Consider the following 19,190-nt stretch of genomic DNA (forward strand, 5'->3'; position numbering starts at 1 on the left):
GCGGGTAGGATGGTCCTGCTTTTGGAGTCATAGAGTAATGGAGTCATAGAGGTCTACACAGAGAAAAAAGGCCCTTTGGCCCATTGCATCCACACTAATCAAAAACATCCCCTGCACTATTCTAGCCCCATTTTCCAGCATGTGGCTTATAGCCTTGTATGCTTTGTTATCACAAGTGCCCATCTAAATAGGTATTTAAGGTCAGGAGGCTTTCTGCCTCTCACACCCTTACAGGCAGGGAGTTTCAGATTCCCGCCACCCTCTCAGTGAGAAAGCTTTTCCACAAATATTCTTTAAAACTCGAACCACTGACGTAAGTCTATGCCCCTGGTCATTGATCCTGCTGTCAAGGGGAAAGTTTCCTTCCTGTCCACCCTGTCTATATCCCTCATTATTGGATACATCTCAGTAATGTCCCCTCCTCAATCTCCTCTGATCCAAGGAAAACATCCCAGTCTGTCCAATCTCTCTCCATCACAGAAACACTACAGACCAGGCAACATCCTGGTAACTCCCCTCTGCTCCAGACCAGACAAAATCCTGGTAAATCTCCTCTGCTCCAAACCAGGCAACATCCTGGTAAATCTCCCCTGATCCAGACCAGACAACATCCTGGTAAATCTCCTCTGCACCAAACCAGGCAACATCCTGGTAAATCTCCCCTGATCCAGACCAGGCAACATCCTGGTAAATCTCCTGTAAGTCCTGGCAATGAGTGTTTGGCAAACAGTCTACCATGGGGTGGCATGGCGGCTCAGTGGTTAGCACTGCTGCCTCATAACACCAGGGTCCCAGGTTCAATTCCGGCCTCAGGTGACTACCTGTGTAGAGTTTGCACGTTCTCCCACACTCCAAAGATGTACAGGTCAGGTAAATTACCCATAGCTTTAGGTGCATTAGTCAGAGGGAAATGTGTCTGGGCGGGTTACTCTTTGGAGGGTCAGTGTGCACTTGCTGGGCTGAAGGGCCTGTTTCCACACTGTAAGTGATCTAATCTAATAGCAGAGTCAAATCTAACCCTTTTCCTGAATGTTACCACACAAGCCTTGCAAGTAAGCTGTCAACTGGAGAGCAGATCATATCCAGGTCATATCATATTCCCCCTCCCCAGGGTGTGAGCAGTGAATTCACTTGTCTTTCTCTATATTGTTGACCATGCAGTTAGAATGAGCTAGGGTTCACACAAAATCTACCTGCCCTTCGACCTCCATCATTCTAATCTGGCCAGTTGCTTTTCACAGATGAGATTCTCGTACAAGGATCATCGAGTCTCAAGAATACAGTTGGCCGCCTCTACCTCTACTGATCTTTGAATCTCATAAAGATCATTGTTTACCCCTGCTGAATCCAGTGAATGATTGAGATGGCCAGTTCTGTGACTGTTGAAAAAACACTAAAACTTACTTTGGTTTGGATACCTGTAAATTATAAAATATGCAAAAAAGTCAGCAATTCAGCTTAAATATCAGGTTAATTTTAAAAAGCGTTTCGGTGGTTCGGTGGTAGAACTCTTGCCTGCTGCTCAGATTTGATTCCCAGCTGATGCTGTTAATTTTGTGAATTACTCAGAATTTGAGAGTCATCATTAACAGCTTATACAGCTCAGAAATAAATCTTTATTTAACATATTTAGCACTGACTGTATTGTTTACACAAGCAAAATATAACTAAATCCAGCCAATTGTCCTAAATATAAAATGCAGGCATGATGTGTTTGACTTCCCTACAGTATAGGAACAGGCCCTTCGGCCCAACAAGTCCACACTGACCCTCCAAAAACTAACTCACCCAGACCCTATGGTTTCAAACGGTGGCTCAGTGGTTAGCACTGCTGCCTCACAGCACCAGGGACGCAGGTTCGATTCCAGCCTCGGGCAACTGTCTGTGTGGAGTTTGCACATTCTCCCCGTGTCTGTGTGGGTTTCCTCTGGGTGCTCCGGTTTCCTCCCACAGTCCAAAGATGTGCAGGTCAGGTGAATTGGCCAAGCTAAATTGCCCATAGTGACAGGTGCATGAGTAGGGGAAAGGGTCTGGGTGGGTTACTCTTTGGAGGGTTGGTGTGGACTTGTTGGGCTGAAGGGCCTGTTTCCACACTGTAGGGAATCGAATCTAATCTAATTACCCCTGACTAATGCACCTAATACCATGGACAATTTAGTGTGGCCAATTCACCTAACCTACACATCTTTGGAAATCCATGCAGACACAGGGAGAATGTATAAATTCCACACAGTCAACTGAAGTGGGAATTGAACGCAGGTCTCTGGTGCTGTGAGTCAGCAGTGCTAACCACTGAGCCATCTTCTCAAAACCGTATCAGAATCATTGATTTATTTTCCAACTCTTTCCAGGATAGTGATTTGCAGGAGAATCAAGCAGGATTTTCTGTTGATTTGGAATTCATAAGTACACACGTTGTCCATTCAATTTATTGTTTCTCCTTTCCGTTCGTCATTAATTATTTAAAGATTGCAGAGAATATAGCGAAACCTCACAGAGACGTAATCAGGGAAAAATTCTTACCAGTCAAAGGAAGAAGCTGGCACGGTGTTGAGTAACAGTGGGTTTTAGAGTTGAAGAGGGAATTTTAAAAGGGAATTTTTTTTACATTTTGCTTTTGTTCACAAGCTGTGGGTATCATTAGCTGGCTAAATTAGTATTCACATTCCTGATGAATGGCTTATGCCCGAAATGTCGACTCTCCTGCTCCTGGGATGGTGCCTGACCGGCTGTGCTTTTCCAGCACCGCACTTTTTGACTTAGTATTCACTGTCCATTTTTTAAAATTCACTAACAGGAGGTGGGTGTCGCTAGGTTGTCCCTAATTGCCCCTTGAGAAGGTGGTGGTGAGCTGCCATCTTGAACCGCTGCAGTCCGTGTGCTGTGGGTTGACCCACAATGCCCTGAGGGAGGGAATTCCAGGATTTTGACCCAGTGACACTGAAGGAACGGTGATATATTTCCAAGTCAGGATGGTGTGGGACTTGGAGGGGAACTTGCAGGGGGTGGTGTTCCCATGTATCTGCTTCCCTTGTCCTTCTAGATGGAAGTGGTTGTGGGTTTGGAAGGTGCTGCCTGAGGATCTTTGGTGAATTTCTGCAGCGCATCTTGTAGATGGTACACACTGCTGCTACTGAGCGTCGGTGGGGGAGGGAGTGGATGTTTGTGGATGTGGGGCTGATCAAGTGGGCTGAGCTTCTTGAGTGTTGTTGGAGCTGCCCCAATCCAGGCAAGTGGGGAGTATTCCATCACCCTTCATTCCTGATGAAGGGCTTATGCCCAAAACGTCGGATGCTGCCTGACCTGCTGTCCTTTTCCAGCACCATACTCTCGACAGTATTTCATCACACTCCTGACTTGCGCCTTGTAGGTGGTGGACAGGCTTTGGGGAGTCAGGTGAGTTACCCAATGCAGTATTCCTAACCTCTGACTTGCTCTTGTCGCCATTGTATTTATAAGGCTTGTCCAGTTAAGTTTCTGGTTAACGGTAAACCCCAGGATGATGATAGAGGGGGATTCAATGATGGCTATGCCACTGAACATCCAGGTGTGTTTTCGGCATGGCTGGGGTAGGGAGTGGGGGGGGGATGTAACTAGTGGCTAGCCCACCACATTCTCCCCAACCCCCCAAACGTGCTCCCATTATACCGAGGGTGGGAGGGCAGTCAAAATTGGCAGCCTACTCAGCATACACAAATAAATAATTCAGCTGCCCACTCCATGTCAGGCAGGAGTGGGATTCACGACTCCTTTTGGAGAGCTGCAAACCAGAGGACTTTGGGGCAAGTACGAACATTGGAAGGTGTTCTTTGTCTATTGAGAAGATGACACCCTCCTTCCTTCCCACTCATATTTTAAGACATATTCTCCCACCTACCCCTCTCCCCAAGTTGGCAGAAATCCCCCATCTCAAAGCAAGCTTGGTGAGGCTTCCAGTGCAGACCTGCCCTGTGCTCAGTAGGGAGCTCTGGCACTGACAGGACAGATGGAACTGCCAGTCAATTAGATAGTTTGTTACTGTGCCACTTGGGGCTTATGTAACTTGTCTTTACGGATGTGGGGCGGGTTTGTAACCAGCTGCCCTGCCCCCCTGACTGTGACTCTCCACCAAAAGAACTGTGGATGCTGTAAATCAGAAACAAAAATCAGAAGGTGCTGGAAAAGCTCAGCAGGTCTGGCAGCACCTGTGAAGAGAAATCTGAGTTAACGTTCCGGGTCAGTTCAGAGGAAGAGTCACTGGACCCGAAACGTCAATTCTGAATTTTCTTCATGGATGCTGCCTGACCTACTGAGCCTTTCCAGCAACTTTCTGTTTTTGTTTCTGATTTTCCACCCCTTGTCTACATCGACAGAATGCATGTGATATCAAAAGAACAGACTGGTCCAATGTCACATAGGCAATAACCCTTTCAGAGCTCATTACCTTGTGCAACAATGGAGGCCTCTGTTTAACATCCCACTCCAACAGGAAGGCAGTGGGAGTGTCAGCTGAGATGATGTGCCTGAGTAATTCAGAGTGGGATGTGAGCCTACAATCTCCTGGCCTAGAGGCAAGCGAGTTATCCACTGGGCCAGTAGTGGAATGAAAGCAAGTGGGAGAAAGGGAATCCTCAAAAGACTCTGCACCAGAGCTCCACTCTGCTCTCAACAGGAATGTGGCAGAATTGGGCTTGGCATGTCAGAGTTCGATTGTAAACCCACACTTCTGCTTCTAAGCCCAAAAGGTTTCCTTGCAAAAGGACTCTTTTAAAAACACTAACCAGCGCAGAAGAACAATATTCTGGAAATCGACCCTAATAATCGAGGCGCAGATGGGTTAAACCTTGGTATCCATTACCCATACTGTGTACAACTTCAGATGGCTGCTTTTTGTCGATTCTATTTTTATTGGAATGACGCAAGAGATGGGAATTCCATCGACGTCAATGGAAGCCTGAATTGACGTCCTTCTGAGCAGGGTTTGGCTGTACAAAGATGCATTTTTTGGCAAGAGCACAAAGGAAGTGTAGTGTTACTGCACAATGCAGTGCAGTATTACAATCCAGTCCAACAGCATTCAGCTAGCTATGGCCTGGGACTGCATAGACTGCTATTTGCTCAAACAGAGGGACTACTGTCACATGAAGAACAGAAGGAAGCCTAGATTTAATTACGCTGCAGATTTCATTGTGCTTTATCACAAGCTATTTCACCTCCCCCCTCCCCTTCCCAGGCAAATGGGTAATAATGGAAAATTAAAATTGTAAGGACAAACACCACACAAGCTGTTTGATTGTAAGTTTTACTTTAGATTGGAGGGGATTGCGCATTCTGATGTGGCCAATGCATTGACTTCATTCGTGATGCCTCCATCACTTTTGTCTGTTCCATAGAGACAGTTCCTGGTTTATGGGTTCACGCAGGAGAATGTTGTTCTGGTGGTGGCGGGGTGGGAGAGGGAGGTGGAGGGTGGGCAACTGGAGGCGAGATGACAAAATGGCATAAGTCACACACTGGATAGTTACATCGCAGAATTTGCACTCCCTGAGCTTTACCCTCCCAACCAAAAAGTGGGCTAGTCAATAGGTTTTCTCAAAGACAGTGCCTCTTTAATTGCAAGAAAGAATGCGAGATAATTAGGCTTGTTAAACTGTCGGAGGAATGTGGTTGTACAATTGTGTAATGCAGCACAGTCACGAGAGATGGTCCTGGGAAATGATCTCTAAGCCAATTGCTCGGACAGATCATAAATCAAGCGTCTTTGGTGCTGGTTCTCAATGGAAATCAGTGCTCCCTGCGTTTCAGTTGTTCAGTCTGCGATCTCTTAATGTTAGCCGTTCCTGAGCTCCCCTGGTGATTTCACAGATAAATGCAAACACATGGTGTGCAACAGAATCCCTTGCTGGAGCTGCAGGTTGATGCACTGGCCTGTGCTGGGTTGTCCAATCTCAGTTAGGGTAATTTAGATTTGAAGCTCTGGGATCCAAGACTGATCACCCCAGAATGGAGGTGAATGGCAAGTGGGACTTGGAGTTTTAGATTTAATTCCATCATGCGTACTCAAATATAGAAGTACAGTGAAAAGTGTATAATATCACCACACGCAGCGCCATCTTAGGTACAAAGGTATTTAAATGCAAAATAGTAAAAGAGTTAAAAGGTTGAGCACTACCTTCATAGAATAAGTAAAGAAATAAAGTAATAGCTAACGTTAAAGTCCTTCTTTGTTTAAACTAAAAGAAGTAAAGGAATCTCTTAAAACTTCAGCAGTCTTTGATGAGTCCTCCACTTAGTTCACTCTCTAGGAGACTTTAGCTGTCTACTCTTGATGCTGCTGCTGCAGATACTGGCGGAGCTCCCTCACTGTTCACTCTTCCCGCATGGGGCCATGATGCTATTGCTGCTGCCACTGTCTTCCCAATCTCCTCCTGCAGCCTCTGGAACGTGCCCAGGCAGGACCCACCTCACATGCCGAGAGACCGCCACTCCGGGCTCAGGGACCACCATATCAGGCCGAGACACCATCACGGCTGCCTGGAGACCAGGCTGAGACACCACAGAGCTGAGAGACCACCACAGACTGGGAGTTGACGGTGGAGAGTGGAGATTTGAATGAGCTTAAGTTTCCAGAGATTGGGTCAGTATTTTGATGAGCTCAGTTGGCTGGATGGCCAGTTTGTGACACCAACAACACGGGTTCAATTCCTGACTGGTTAAGGTCACCGACAAGATGGAGTTTAGTTTAGATAAATGCGAGGTGCTGCATTTTGGGAAAGCAAATCTTAGCAGGACTTATACACTTAATGGTAAAGTCCGAGGGAGTGTTGCTGAACAAAGAGACCTTGGAGTGCAGGTTCATAGCTCCTTGAAAATGGAGTCACAGGTAGATAGGATAGTGAAGAAGGCATTTGGTATGCTTTCCTTTATTGGTCAGAGTATTGAGTACAGGAGTTGGGAGGTCATATTGCGGCTGTACAAGACTTTGGTTAGGCCACTGCTGGAATATTGCGTGCAGAGGAAGTGGTGGAGGCTGGTACAATTGCAACATTTAAGAGGCATTTGGATGGGTAATGAATAGGAAGGGTGTGAAGGGATATGGGCCGGGTGCTGGCAGGTGGGACTAGATTGGGTTGGGATATCTGGTCGGCATGGATGGGTTGGACCGAAGGGTCTGTTTCCATGCTGTACATCTCTATGACTCTATGACCAACTTTGCAACCTCATCTGAAGCATGGTGACATCTCATCACCAGTCACCTCTCGCCACCAGTCACCTTTCCCCTCTGGGAATACAGCAAGTTTACCTTTCTGTGGACAATGGCCATAAATGAAGAGATCATTGCATCCATAATTTTATTTTAAAAACCCTGTCAAATGTTCCTTATAAGGTCACGAATATTTGGTAAGGAAGATGTTACTTTACTTCAGGCTAGGGCCTCAGATAGTGTACACTCTGAATTGGAAATCCTGGATCAATAAAAACCCCTTGGTCCTTCAGGTCGATTCCTCCTGCTGTTTCCTTGATCATGGCCTCTGCTTGATCCATTTAATCAACAAAGACGGAATTTGCAAAGTCTCCCCCTGGCCTGACAGCCTCCACACCCTCTCCAACAAATAAATCAAACAGTGTCCAGATAGAATGATCTATGGGTAAGCATTCACACAATGGGTAAGCATTTTTCATATGTTGGGGATTTGGTTTTTAACAGATAGAAAAATAGATCTTGGTTTCCAGTTCTGTGAAGGTGACTTTTCTTAAAACAAAGTTCAAAAAATCATTTTAAGTCATAAACTGAGCTCAGCTTTATTTTTCTAAGAAAGCCCATGACTTAAGTTAAATGACTCAATCGGCTACCTCGGGGAGTTAATTGCTAAACTGATGATACTGAAACAGGAAATCAGGGGCTAAGTAGGTTGAGTTTAGAATTGGAGGAGTCATCCCAGCTGAAGGACAGTTTTAGAGTTTGTAGCAATCTCCAGGTTGGAAGTGCTTGTAGAAATCTACAGGCTGCAGAATTGGAAAGAAGTAAAAATGAGTGGGCATGCATTTAAGGTACGAGGGGGAAAGTTCAAAGGAGTTGTGAGGGGCCAGTTTTTTACACAGGGAGTGGTAGGAGTCTGGAACGTGTTGCCGGGGTAGTGGTGGAGGCAGATACTAGAGGGGCGTTTAAGATACTTTTAAATAAGCACATGGACATGCAAGGAATGGAGGGATATGGGCCAAGAGCAGGCAGAAGGGATTAGGTTAATTTGGCGTCATGTTTGACACATGTTGGGAAAGTCCAGAACTAGGGGTCATAGTCTAAGAATAAGGGGTAAGGCATTCAGGACTGAGATGAGAAAGAACTTTTTTCACTCAGGGAGTTGTGAACTTGTGGAATTCTCTCCCACAGGAAGCTGTGGGGGCCAGTTAATTAGATATCTTCAAGAGGGAGCTGGATGTTGCCCTTGTGGCTAAAGGAGTCAAGGGATAAGGGGAGAGGGCAGGAATGGGATACTGAGATTGTATGGTCATCCATGATCATATTGAATGGTAGGGCAGGCTCGACGGGCCAAATAGCCTACTGCTGCACCTATTTTCTATGCTACTATGTAACATCGTAGGCTGAAGGGCTCGTTCCTGTGCTGTACTGTTCTATGTTCTCAGTCGTCAGGATTTCAGGGCTGGGCAAAAAAAAAATCTTAAGCTGCTTTAGCAGTCCAAAAGGAAGGGCTGCAAAGAATTGTTAGAGTCAAAACCCAGAGTTAAATTAGGAGTGAGATCGAGTATCTGTGAATGATGTTGCTGGGAGAAAGGATTTCAACTTTGTTGTTTTATGTTGAGAGCTTTCTGAATTGTCATGTACAGGCAGTCCCTGGGTGTGAATGGGTTCTGTCCTGGAGCCTGTTTGCACGTCGATTTGTACGCAAGTCAATGGAGGACAATATAAAGTATCGCTCATAAGGGAATGTTTATATGTCAGGTCTTTTATAATTATATCTCTGTCTGGGATTATGATCTATGAACTAGATTTCACACTTTGATCAGACTTGTCCAGTCTCATTATACAATTAAAAGTAGAGCCTTAGATAGTGTTGTAGAACAGAGAGACCTAGGGGTTCAGGTACGCAATTCTTTGAAGTTTGCATCACATATAGACAGGGGGTTAAGAAGGCAGTTGGATAGGAAAGGTGAAAAAGGGGCATTTAGAAAAAATTATATTCCTTCAATACAAGCTTTCATGGGAAGGCACAATTTCAATGCCTGAGGACAAGAAAGCGGAAAAAGGTGCCAAGAAATATGTGAACGAAGCTTCAGCAAACGGTGACAAGGAAGGTACAGAAAGGCGTTATTTACCATCTACAGGAATGCCAACAGCCAATTCCATAATTCCACTAAAAAAGGAGTCAGTAAGATGGGACTACACCGAATCAACATAGCTGAGTGCAGACTTTGCTATGTAAGTTTTTTCTGTTTGTTCCTAATAACGTTGAGGGATGCTTGTTCTGCTTAAATGCATGATCCCTTGTATTTCAGCTGCACAGTAACTTCAGAGGTGCATCATCTACCCATGTCTCAGTTTCCCCTAATCATAGAATCCCTACAGTGTGGAAGCAGGCCATTCAGTCCATCAAGCCCACACTGATCCTCTGAAGAACATCCCATCCTATAATCCTGCATTTCCCACGGCCAACCCATACATCTCTGAACACTATGGGCAATTTAGCTTGGCTAATCCACCTAAACTGCACATCTTTGGACTGTGGGAGGAAACTAGAGCACCCAGAGTGGACCCACGCAAACACAGGGAGCACATGCAAACTCCACACAGACAGCCACCCGAGGGTGGAATTGAACCCGGGTCCCCTAGTGAGGCAGTAGTGCTAAACCGCCCCTAATGAAGTTGCTTATTTGTGCTGGTAGCTGAAAATGTGTTGCTGGAAAAGCGCAGCAGGTCAGGCAGCATCCAGGGAACAGGAGAATCGACGTTTCAGGCACTTGTGCTGGTCGCAAATGACGCTACCTGGACTGATCTTACATGATCTTTTGACTGCCAGTAGAGAGAAAACTGTTACAATATTAATCTGGACTGGATGTAGAAGTCAGGTCCCAGAGGTGGAACCAACATCTAGCCTAACTCAACACCTTTCTTATTTTGCTCATTTTATAGGGATGTATGGATGCTAGATCAATGACCTTTCTATGTTGAGATTAGCCCTCATAAAGCTGAGGATGCTCAATGCATTCATTTAGAATGACTTTGTTCACTATTTAAATGGAAGCATTAACCTGGCTTCACAGCTCCAATAAAAATAGTGGAGAAAATAGTTTCAGATGAATGCATTCAGTGCAATGTGGTGCTGTGTCAATTCTGCTTCTAAGAGGAAGTGATAAACCCCTCTTGTTAACTGCAAAATGGTCTAAATTATTAAACATTAGAAACACTCAATGGATGAGGCTGCACGAATGACAACGTTAATTATGCACCAATATTATTTACAAATGGAAATCTGGCAACTCGCCATGGTTATAAAGTAAACTTTGCCAGCAAAATGTGGGACAAGGGCCAGACCACAGTTAAGTTCTGTGTGGTGTTGCTATGGCCTCATGCATTGACTGGGGCAGCAATTGTACTTGTACCAAGATTACGATTTGGCCAAAATGCACAAGAATGGTATCCCATCATTTTTCTTACGTCTGGTGGCAGAGTGGTAATGTCAGTTTTGTTGGTCAGTGCATCGAGTATAGGAGTTGGGAGGCCATGTTGCAGCTGTACAGGACATTGGTTAGGCCACATTTAGAATATTGCGTGCAATTCTGGTCTCCCTCCAATGGGAATGATGTTGTGAAACTTGAAAGGGTACAGAAAAAATTTACAAGGATGTTGCCAGGGTTGGAGGATTTGAGCTACAGGGAGAGGCTGAACAGGCTGGGGCTGTTTTCCCTGGAGCATCAGAGGCTGAGGGGTGACCTTATAGAGGTTTATAAAATCATGAGGGGCAAGGTCTTTTCCCTGGATTGGGGGAGTCCAGAACTGGAGGGCATCGGTTTAGGGTGAGAGGGGAAAGATTTAAAAGGGGCCTAAGGGTCACCTTTTCCATGCAGAGGGTGGTATGATATTTGTTACTTGTACAAGATTATATTTACATACATTTGAGGCACTGGGAGGGTCTGATAATTTAATGGACCCCGTTTAACTTCAGCAGAAATACCTTAATTGGTGGTCTTTCCCCACTGTGCCTTGGTGGCAGCTGCCTCAAGTTTTAGTGTGTCCCTCAGCACGTAGTCCTGGACCTTGGAATGCAACATTCCAGTCAGGGTCAACTCCTTGTCCTGGAAAACCAATAGGTTTCAGGCAGACCAAAGAGCACCTTTCAGTGAGTTGATGGTCCTCCAGGCGCAGTCAATGTCTGCCTCGGTGGAACAGACCATAGAGCACAGAGTACTGTGTCACAGAGATGCGTGGGATGAACCTTGACACAAATCACTGCATCCTTCTCCAGACTTTCTTTGCAAACACACAGTCCAGCAGCAGATGTGTGGCAGTTTATTTGCCAGCGCGGCTGCTTTGAGGGCAGTGTGTGGAGGCGCAGACGGACTGAGCATACATGAAGAATCTCCCTTCTTACCATCAGCAAAGTGGTGTCTTGGTGCTTGTTGGAAGATTCTAGTGATGAGGCATTGCAACACTCAGGGCCCTTACCTTTCATGACGAATACAGTTTCAATCTGTGTCTATTTGTAGAGGCCTCCGCCTCTATCTGATTAACCAGAATTAATATAATGTGGAAAATGCTGGAACCATTCAGCAGTGAGAATTAGCAGCATCTGTGGAAAGCGAAACAGAGTTAACATTTCAGTTTGAAGACCTTTTGTCAGAATTAGGAGAAGTTAACAATGAACAGCTTTTAAGTAACTGCAGAAAGAGGAGATGTGCAAGATTAAAGGGATTGAGGAGGCGTCATAGAGTCATACAGCACTGAAATAAACCTTCAGTCCAACCAGTCCATGATGAACATGATCCCAAACTAAACTAGTCCTATATCCCTTCAAACCTTCCCTATTCATGTACTAATCCCAATATCTTTCAAATATTGTAATTTTGCCCACATACACCACTTCATCAGTAAGTTCATTCCACACACAAACCACCTTCTGTACAAACAATTTGCCCCTCCTGTCTTTTTAAAGTCTCTCTCCTCTTAAAAATATGCCCCCTCATTTTGAAATCCCCCATCCTAGGGAAAAAGGGACAATCATTAACTCTATCTATACCCTCATGATTTTATCAACTTCAGCCTTCTCCCCTCCACTGAAAAAAAGTCCCAGCCTATCCAGCCTTTTTTTTTATCAATTTAAATGATCTAAATGCTAAGGCTGTGAGGCGAAAGGAGGTGATTGTGGGTCAAATATCGAGAGAAAAAAGCGGGGTTCTGAGGGCCGGTAAGTACTCACAGCAGGGAAGTATGAAAACCTGACACTGAGAAGGATTCTGTGGCATGGGAACAAGGAAGAAAAAGACAAATAAACCCAGGTGTACTGAGTGCTGTCCTGGCCATTTCCCACCCCAACCCTCAATCCAGAGGGGCAGGATTTGTACTAAAGTCAGCAGTAGGAATTCAGCCTTCTGATTCTTAGCACCCACAGAGTGCCACTCCTCTGTTCCAAGAATGCCGGCCTTCAAGACACGCTGCCTTTGTAAGATTGACAGTATTTTACTTGAGTTTACTTTATGGATTTCTGACAGGTACTTGACTGAGGGGAAAAAAAAATACAACTTACATTTCTTTCAGTGCCTTTTAAAGCCTCACAGATTTGTTACAGTGCACACAGAAGCCATTCCGCCCATCCTATCTGGACCAGCTGTCCAAATGAGCAATTCACTGAGTGCCATTCTCTTGCCTTCTCCCCGCCACCCTGCACATTGTTCCTTTTCAAGTAACATTCTCATCCCATTCGGAATGTTTCAATTGAAGCTGCCTCTACCACATGAAGAGTCCAAGAATGCTTGTTGGACCACTCCCAGGAGCTTGACACTCCACTAGATGCACTTCTGTGCTGTTAATGTGTAGGGGGGCATGAGAAACATCCCGCTGAGAGTCAATAATGAGTTCTTTGGTTTTGCCGGCATTGGGAGCTAGGCTGTTCTCAGTGCACCATTCTTCCAGGTGCTCCACCTCCCGTCTGTAGTCTGTTTTGTCACCATCTGAGATTCGACCGACTACGGTGGTGTCATCAGCGAACTTGTGAATGGCATTAGTCTGGTATTTGGTGACACAGCCATGGGTATAGAGTGAGTACAGTAGGGGGCTGAGTATGCACCCCTGGGGGGGCTCCAGTTTTGAGTGTTAGTGAGAATGAAATATTGTCCCCAATCTTCACTGATTGTGGCCTGTGGGTCAGGAAACTGAGGATCCAGTTGCAGAGAGTGGGGCTTAGTCCGAGATCACTAAGTTTAGTAATCAGCCTTGAGGGGATAATACTGTTGAAGGCAGTAGTCAATGAGTAGGATTCTTATGTAGCTGTTCTTGATGTTAAGATGTTCTCGGGAGGAGTGAAGGGCAAGTGATGGCAAGTGATACGGCATCTGACGTGGATCTGTTGGTCTGATAGGCAAATTGGAGTGGGTCAAGAGTAGTGGGGAGGCTGGAGTTGATTAATGCCATGACCAGCCTTTCAAAGCACTTCCTGACCAACGAAGTTAGGGCCAATGTGCTGTAGTCATTGAGACACGCTGCGTGAGCCTTCTTAGGCACAGGGATGATGTTGGACCTCTTGAACCAGGCAGGGACAGTGGCCTGCTGGAGGGAGAGGTTGAAGATGTCCAAGAAGACCTCTGCCAGTTGATCTGCGCATACTCTGAGGCCACGGCCTGGTACTCTGGTCCCATTCCTGAAGAAGGGCTTATGCCCGAAACGTCGATTCTCCTGTTCCCTGGATGCTGCCTGACCTGCTGCGCTTTTCCAGCAACACATTTTCAACTCTGGTCCCATCGCTTTTCTTGGATTATATTAAGTGTTGGGTTTCTATTCTATAAAGTGAATGTGCTGCCAGAGCAAATGGTGGAGGCTGGTACAGTTACAACATTTACAAGGCATCTAGATGGGTATATGAATAGGAAGGGTTTAGAGAGATATGGGCCAAATGCGGGCAAATGGGACTAGATTAGTTTAGGATATTTGGTTGGCATGGACGAGTTGGACCGAAGGGTCTGTTTCCATGCTGTACATCTCTATGACTCGAACTCAGTTGTCAAGGTGAATATCTTAGGCATGAGTTCGAATTTTAAAATGTGGTAATGAATCTGGTGGTAAATCCCATCTGGTTTCCTCATGTCCTTTCTGGAGGAGAAACCTTCCATTGTCACCCACTCTGGCTGATGTGGGACTCCAGAGCCACTGCAGATTTGTCGACTCTTTTTGGCCTAATGCAAAGTCCTGCTGGATGTTGGCAATCTGAGACAAACATAGAGAATGCTGGAGAAACCCAGCAGGTCTGGCAAGAGAAAAACAGAGTTAATGTTTTGAGTCTGGTATGAGTCCACCACCAGACTTGAAACATTAACTCTGTTTCGCTCTCCACAGATGCTGCCAGATCTGCTGAGTTTCACCAGCAATTTATTGTTTTATTTTTCTTTTTAAGATTCATTCACAGGGTGTCAGCATTATTGTCTATGCCAGCATTTATTACTCAGAAGGCAGTTACACGTAGGCCAGATCAGGTAAGGATAGCAGATTTCCTTCAATATTTAACCAGATGGGTTCTTCCCTAATCAGCAACAGCTCATGGTCATCGTTAGATTCATACCTCCAGATTTTTATTGAATTCAAATCAGGCCATAGTACGATTTGAACCCAAGTCCCCACAACATGATCTGGGCCAGAAGTACTGTGATAATACCACTAGGCTGTTGCCTCAGCTCGATGGCAATTAGGAATGGGCAATCAAACATTGCCAGTGAGAGAGCAAGTGACACACTATGAAAGATAAACGAAAACAAACAACTTGGCTGCAGAAGTGAAGATTAGATTACTTACAGTGTGGAAACAGGCCCTTCAGCCCAACAAGTCCACACCGACCCATTCCCTTATATTTACCCCTTCACCTAACACTACGGGCAATTTAGCATGGCCAATTCACCTAACCTGCACATCTTTGGACTGTGGAAGGAAACCCACGCAGACACGGGGAGAACGTGCAAACTCCACACAGTCAGTCACCTGAGGCGGGAACTGAACCCAGTTCTCTGACACTTTGAGGCAGCAGTGCTAACCACTGTGCCACCTGTGAAGAATGTGCACATTTGTTCTTACAAAGTCAAAAGAATGTCTTCAATTCCTTTTGCGTCATTGTGTAGAAGGTGGTTATTTTGTGCTTGTCAGGGTGTTGTGTGTCAGTCCCGAAAACCGGAAACACTGGAAATGCATGGCAGGTCGGCCACCACCTGTAACACAAACAACTTCACTTGTTTTGGGCGGAGACCATTCTGTAGCTTATCTCTGAAAGTTGTGCCACAATGGTGTTGCAAGTGACAGGTTCAGACAAAATGGAAAGCACTTGCATTGATTTAGCACTTCCCACATCCTCAGGACTTCCCAAAACACGTAACAGCCTATCAAAGTGTCTGTTGCAATGCAGGAGCCAACTTGTGCAAAACAATAGCCCACACAAGAGCAATATGATTGCAGGGAAGATTGTTTTCAAGAAGGAGTTAGATATAGTTCTTAGGGCCAAAGGGATCAAAGGGTTTAGGGGAGAAAGTGGGAAAAGGGGACTGAGTTGGATGATCATCAATGATCATATTGAATGGTGTAGCAGGCTCGAAGGGCTGAATGGCCTACTGCTGCTCCTATTTTTTATGTTTCTATGAATGTCACAGGACCAGTCTCCAAAAGCCTCAAGCTAATGTTCTGGAGACAGTGGGTTTATGAGAGATGGTGGGCTTTGAATCTGGAATGAGAAACTAGTCTAATTGCACCATGTAACCACCGCTGATGACTGTTAAAAACCCATCTGGTTCATTAATGAAGAAATGAAGGGGATCTTATAGAATCATATAAAATTATGAAAGGGATAGATTAGAGGCAGGCAGGTTGTTTCCATTGGTGGTACGACTCGGGCTAGGGGACACGGCCTCAAGATTAGAGAGAGTAGATTTAGGACAGAGTTGAGAAGGAACTGCTTTTCCCAGTGAGTAGTGAATCGATAGTATTCTCTGCCCTCGGAAGCAGTCGAGGCAGCTTCATTAAATATATTCAAGATACAGTTGGATAGGTTTTTGCTTGGTTGGGGAATTAAGGGTAATGGGAATGATGCAGGTATGAGGAGCTGACATGATGCATAGATCAGCCATGATCTTAATGAATGGCTCGATGGGCCAAAATGGCGTTTTCCTGCTTCTATTACTATGAAATAAGGAGGGAGATCTGCAATCCTTACCCAGTCTGGCCTACATGTACTCCAGACTCACAGCCAATGTAGTTGATGCATAATTGCCCCCAGATATGGCCAGGCAAGCCACTCAGTTCAATGGCAATTAGGGGTGGGCAATAAATGCCAGTCTTGCCGGTGATGCTCATATCCCATAAAAGAGTTAAAAACATCACATCATCTATTTTTCAGCGATGTTGGGTGGGGATTAAACATTGACACTGGGGAGAACACCCCCATCCTTTAAGTAGTGCTGTGGGATCTTCTTTCTCCACCTGAGAGGGTAATTGGGGCCTCAGATTAACATCTCATTTATAAAGACAGCTCTTCTGAGAGTATTACATTAGTTTTCACTGAGCTGGTGGAGTCTATGGAACATAGCCTTATATTTACATCACAACTTGTATCATTATCCCTCCGTGGTAAACAAGTGAGAAAAGCTTTTGGGAAGAAAAACATTTTTTGATGATCATTTTGTTTCCTTAACAATGGGATCATTATTGCTGTTAGCAGCTTTCATGTATTCTATTCATATGCTTAAAGGCTGTTAAATAATGACACGTTTGTGCAAGAGCCATTTGTTCATCAGACGGGGGCGTTGCTGACTGGGCCCAGCATTTATTGCCTGTCCCTAGTTGCCCTTGAGAAAGCTGCCTTCTTGAATCACTGCAGTCCATGTGCTGTGGGTAGAACCACAATGCCCTTGGGGAGGGAATTCCAGGAGTTTGACCCAGCGACACTGAAGGAACAGCAAGAGATTTCCAAGTCAGGATGGTGAATGGCTTGGAGGGGAATTTGCAAGGGGTGGTGTTCCCATGTATCTGCTGCCCTTGTCCTTTGAATGGAAGTGGTCGTGGGTATGGAAGGTGCTGCTAAATGAGGCTAAGGTGTATCTTGTAGGTGGTACACATGGCTTCCACTCTGCACTAATGATGGTGTCAAGCTTCTTGAGTTTTGTTGGAGCTGCACCCATTCAGGTGAGTGGGGAGTGTTCCATCACACTCCTGACTGAAGCCTTGTAGATGGTGGACAGGTTCTGGGGAGTCAGGAGGTGTGTTGCTTGCTGCAGTATTCTTCGCCTCTGACCTGCTCTTGTAGGCACTATATTTATGTCGTGTCCAGCTCGGTTTCTGGTCAGTAAGAACCCCGAGGATGTTGATAGTGGGCAATTCAGTGATGGTAACATCATTGAATATTAAAGAGAGATGGTCAGATTCTTATTGGAGATGGTCATTGCCTAGAATTTGTGTGGCATGAATATTATTTGCCAATTGTCAGTTCAAGCCTAGATATTGCCTAGATCTTGCTGCATTTGAAAATGGCCTGCTTCAGCACCTGTGGAGTTGTCAATGGCGCTGAACATTTGATTCTGAATGATTTATCGTCACTTGCATTCTACAGTGAAAAAAATGGTAAAATACAGTGAAAAGCTTCAACTGTTGTCACAATTGGCCACCATTTTGAATGTTTTAAGAATAAAAATACTAAAAAGATAGTATGAAAGAGTGCCTGTCTTTGTTCTGCTGCCTCCAACATTGGGCCTGAGCTGGTTCACCAACAACTCTGTACCACCACCCCTCCTCCACCACCTCACTGCCGCCTGTGCCAGACCGACCAATGTAGGAGTTGCCACTCTTTAGGTGCCATCTCTGCCAATGGGATGACTTCGCCGCTGAATCCCGTCCTAACACACACTTGCCCTGCAAACAGGAGATCCCTCTCCGAGCCTACCACAACCAGGAACTGCTGCCACCGCCTCACTGATAACCAGGGGTCCCTGGCTCCGGGCCTACCACAACCAGGAGCTGCTGCCACTGCTTTACTGATAACCAGGGGTCCCTGGCCACCAGCCTACCACAACCAGGAACTGCTGCCACCGCCTCACCGATAACCAGGAGACCCCACTCCAGGCCTATCACAACCAGGAGCTGTTGCCATTGCCTCACCGATAACCAGGAGACCCCACTCCTGGACTATCACAACCAGGAGCTGCTGCCACCACCTCACCGATAACTAGAATACCAGGGTTCCAGGCCTATCACAAACATCTTCCTATGTGCCAGGTATGACTCCAACCAGCGGAGAGTTTGCCCCCTGATACCCATTGATTCCAGGTTTGCCAGGGCTCCTTGATGCCACACTCGGTCGAATGCAGCCTTGATATCAAGGGCTGTCCCTCTTCCCTCCCCTCTTGAGTTCAGCTCTTTTGTCCATGTTTGAACCAAGGCTGTAATGAGGTCAGGAGCTGAGTGACCCCGGTGGAACCCGAACTGGGCATCACTGAGCAGGGTATTGCTGCGCAGGTGCTGCTTGATAGCACTGTTGGTGACACCTTCCATCACTTTCATGATGATTGGAAGGAGACTGATGGGGCGGTAATTGGCCGGGTTGGATTTGTCCTGCTTTTTTGTACAGGACATACCTGGGCAACTTTCCACATTGTCGGGTAGATGTCAGTGTTATAACTGTACTGGAACAGCTTGGCTCAGGGGAGCGGCAGGTTCTGGAGCACAGGTCTTCAGTCCTATTGCTGGAATGTTGTCAGGGCCCATCGCCTTTGCAGTATCCAGTGTCTCCAACCGTTTCTTGATATCACATGGAGTGAATCAGATTGGCTGAAGACTGGGATCTGTGATGCTGGGGATCACTGGAGGAGGCCGAGGTGGATCATCCACTCAGCACTTCTGGCTGAAGATTGCTGTGAAAGCTTCAGCCTGACCTTTTGCCCTGATGTGCTGGGCTCCTCCATCATTGAGGACGGGGATATTTGTGGGGGCTCCTCCTCCAGTGAGTTGTTTAATC

At 45.8% G+C, this 19,190-nt stretch overlaps 1 long non-coding RNA gene across 1 annotated transcript in view; it reads right to left on the minus strand.

Moving 5' to 3' along the window:
* Nucleotides 1-5,302: 5,302 nt before the first annotated feature.
* Nucleotides 5,303-19,190, minus strand: part of LOC122543400 — a 23,929-nt gene continuing 10,041 nt past the window's right edge. Inside the window, exons 2-3 of the long non-coding RNA XR_006310013.1 lie at nt 11,663-11,786; nt 5,303-5,456 (exon numbers count right to left, since the gene is read on the minus strand). This is a non-coding gene — a long non-coding RNA (uncharacterized LOC122543400). The remainder of the gene's footprint in view (nt 5,457-11,662; nt 11,787-19,190) is intronic.

Source organism: Chiloscyllium plagiosum, chromosome 43, assembly GCF_004010195.1.
Source record: "Chiloscyllium plagiosum isolate BGI_BamShark_2017 chromosome 43, ASM401019v2, whole genome shotgun sequence".
NCBI lineage: Eukaryota > Metazoa > Chordata > Chondrichthyes > Orectolobiformes > Hemiscylliidae > Chiloscyllium > Chiloscyllium plagiosum.